The sequence below is a fragment of the Marmota flaviventris genome, chromosome 1, assembly GCF_047511675.1.
Source record: "Marmota flaviventris isolate mMarFla1 chromosome 1, mMarFla1.hap1, whole genome shotgun sequence".
NCBI lineage: Eukaryota > Metazoa > Chordata > Mammalia > Rodentia > Sciuridae > Marmota > Marmota flaviventris.
This window is the reverse complement of record NC_092498.1, coordinates 121438508-121441208: the sequence shown is the minus strand read 5'-3', so window position 1 is coordinate 121441208 and position 2701 is coordinate 121438508. Positions and strand designations below refer to the sequence as shown.

Sequence of the window (2701 nt, the reverse complement as noted above, 5' to 3'; positions counted from 1 at the left end):
TTTTGTGCTATGGGTGTCCTATTGAGGAATTTGGAGCCCGACCCCACCGACTGTAGATCGTAGCCAACTTTTTCTTCTATCAGACGGCGCATCTCTGATTTGATATCAAGCTCCTTGATCCATTTTGAATTCACTTTTGTGCATGGCGAGAGAAAGGGATTCAGCTTCATTTTGTTGCATATGGATTTCCAGTTTTTTGAATCAATTTCTAAGGGAAGAAATCTCAATATCTATCCCAGATTTTCTTTTCTGTTTTGTTTTAATGGAAGAAGCTCTTTTATTCATTATAGAGCAAAAATACAGACTATATATATATATATATATATATATATATATATATATATTTATAAATTATTTTCCACAGAGGAGGATACATTGAGTTTAATTGGGATTTTATTAATGAAGTGCTGGGAGTCAAACTTCAAACTCAGTGTCTCATGCATGTTAGGCAAGCATTCTACCACTGAACCACAACACCAGCCCTAGAGTTTGTATTTAATGAAATAAATTATTTATCGGAGCTGCTTTTGAAGAATGATCAATAAGTGCTTTATCAATAGTTGGATATTGTTACCAAGGCCCATTGCTTCTCTCCCAAATTAGACTTTGAACTTCTAGCTCCTTGAACTGTAATGCATCTTTTTCAGATTCCACGTGAAGAGTAGCTATTGTTTTTTTTTTTTTTTTTTTTTTTTTTTTTTTTTTTTTCAGGGTAGTCAAAGAAAGTATGAGTAATCCATCTTGATATAGGATGCTTGTAATATTCCCAGTGTTCTGGAATATAACCTTCTAAATTTTCTGATAATTTAGATTCACCAATAAATACATTTACCAGAGTTATATGTCAATTGCTACTGAAAGTCCAGTAAACAAAATATAGAATTTCAAAAAATTTTTAAAAATTCAAAATGCCTGTCATAGTATGAAGAAGGTTTGGTGATGAACAGTTTTTTTTTTCCCAATGGTGTGTACTGTGTCACACAGGAACTGTAAATATTAAGTTATATGGCAGTCTTCAGGAAAAACGTGGGTGAGGAGCCCTCCAAAATCCAAGCTGAGTCCCAATGGGGTGGCCAGAGAGAGTTGCCAGTGCAGTGACAGGAGCCCACTGCAACAAATTCATGGTTGTCATTTGCTGTGATCTATCCCTGGGTTTTCTACTATAAAGACCTTGATATTATTACCAATATGGCCACAAAATTAGCATCCTGATTTCCATTTTTTTATTGTTCACCAGGCTTAATGTACTTAAAGGATCCCTTGAAAATGACAGGCACAAAATCTACATAAATGACAGAAGTGTTTTACTAATAGCAAGAAGATTTTCTCATGTTCCCACTTCACATCTTGTTGCTTGTGCACTAAGTTTCATCAATCTTGTCTTGTGCTTATAATCTTTAATTCAAGCACTACACCTCATTATCACCTATAGGGACCTGTATACTCTGCAAGTTTTACGTTTGCTGTTACATTTGCTTAATGCTCTTGTTCATTATGTATTCTGTCATTCTTTCTACATACCATGCCATTTAATATGTATGATTACTTCTTGAAAGAATGTGTGTCTCTCTTTAGAACTGTGAGAGTCTTAATTCAGGAACCTACTTTCCACTCAGACTTAGATACCATTGCGTTCTTCCTGGTCCCAGTGGAAGGAACTATCCAGGTCTTGGTTCCCAACCCTCTGAATTCTCTCCTGTATGCTATCTTCTGGTATGATACAAGAACCTTATGCCCCATGTTATTTTCCTAGAATCTATGAATTTCACAGAGGCAGCAGCTTTTTATTATTATTATTATCTCCATTGTGACAGAGGAGAGATTGTCTGTTGAAGTCTGTTGACTGACCAGTGACCAGACTTCCAGGCAGATTCAAGTAATACTATTCCTAGTGGGAAACTGAAATCTGTCCAGTGAGCAGCAGGGCATACTGTGAGGTTCTCTCAGTATCTGCACAGTTGTGTACCCACAATTCTTTCTGTCTATAGAACCAAGTTCTGTCTTTAGAGGGACTCAGTGTGGAGCAGAGCTCACCAGTAGGGAACCAATTCTGTGGGAACAGCCCTCCACTTCCAGACAATTGGAGATCACAAAAGAAGCGTGCACTAACCATCCCTATTCTGAGGCCTCACGGGGCTGTGTCCACTATGACCTTGACTCTTCTCTTCCTCATACTCCTCTTTCATAGCACAGGTAGTGCCAAGCTTTGGAAACCTGGGGAAGTTCTCACCAACAGAGACCCTTAAGCAGTTTAACCCTCATTTCTGCCCAAATGATCATCAGTGGCTGGGTCTGAAGTTACCTTTGCCCAGCCTGACCTGACTCTGCCACCATCTCACTTTCTTCTGGAGCACCTGCCAGGTTTATTTGGAACCTGACCAATAGCTTCAGTACGGGGTGTTTCCCACACTTGTTCTGTGCCCCTTCCTTGATAAAGCTTATCTGTCCTTGATCACCTAGAACAAAACATGTGTCTCTGGATTCAAAATTCAACTTCCTCCCTTTGCTCAGACAGTCAGGCTACATCAAACTTGAACAGTCTTTTCCCAGGGCTTTTGTTTCATTGATACTTTTAATTATAGTTTTCATTTCTTTGCTGGGAAAATTTTCTATTACTACAGATATATTTTTCTCAAAGACATTTCAAGAAATTGTTTTTGGATTAATTGTAAAAAACTATAGTAACCACATTGAGAGGTTC

General features: G+C 37.9%; 1 pseudogene; it reads right to left on the bottom strand.

The window, feature by feature from the left end:
* Positions 1–495: 495 nt before the first annotated feature.
* LOC114106485 (NADH dehydrogenase [ubiquinone] 1 beta subcomplex subunit 5, mitochondrial pseudogene) lies at positions 496–1132 on the bottom strand (annotated as a pseudogene).
* Between the last annotated feature and the right edge of the window lie 1569 nt (positions 1133–2701).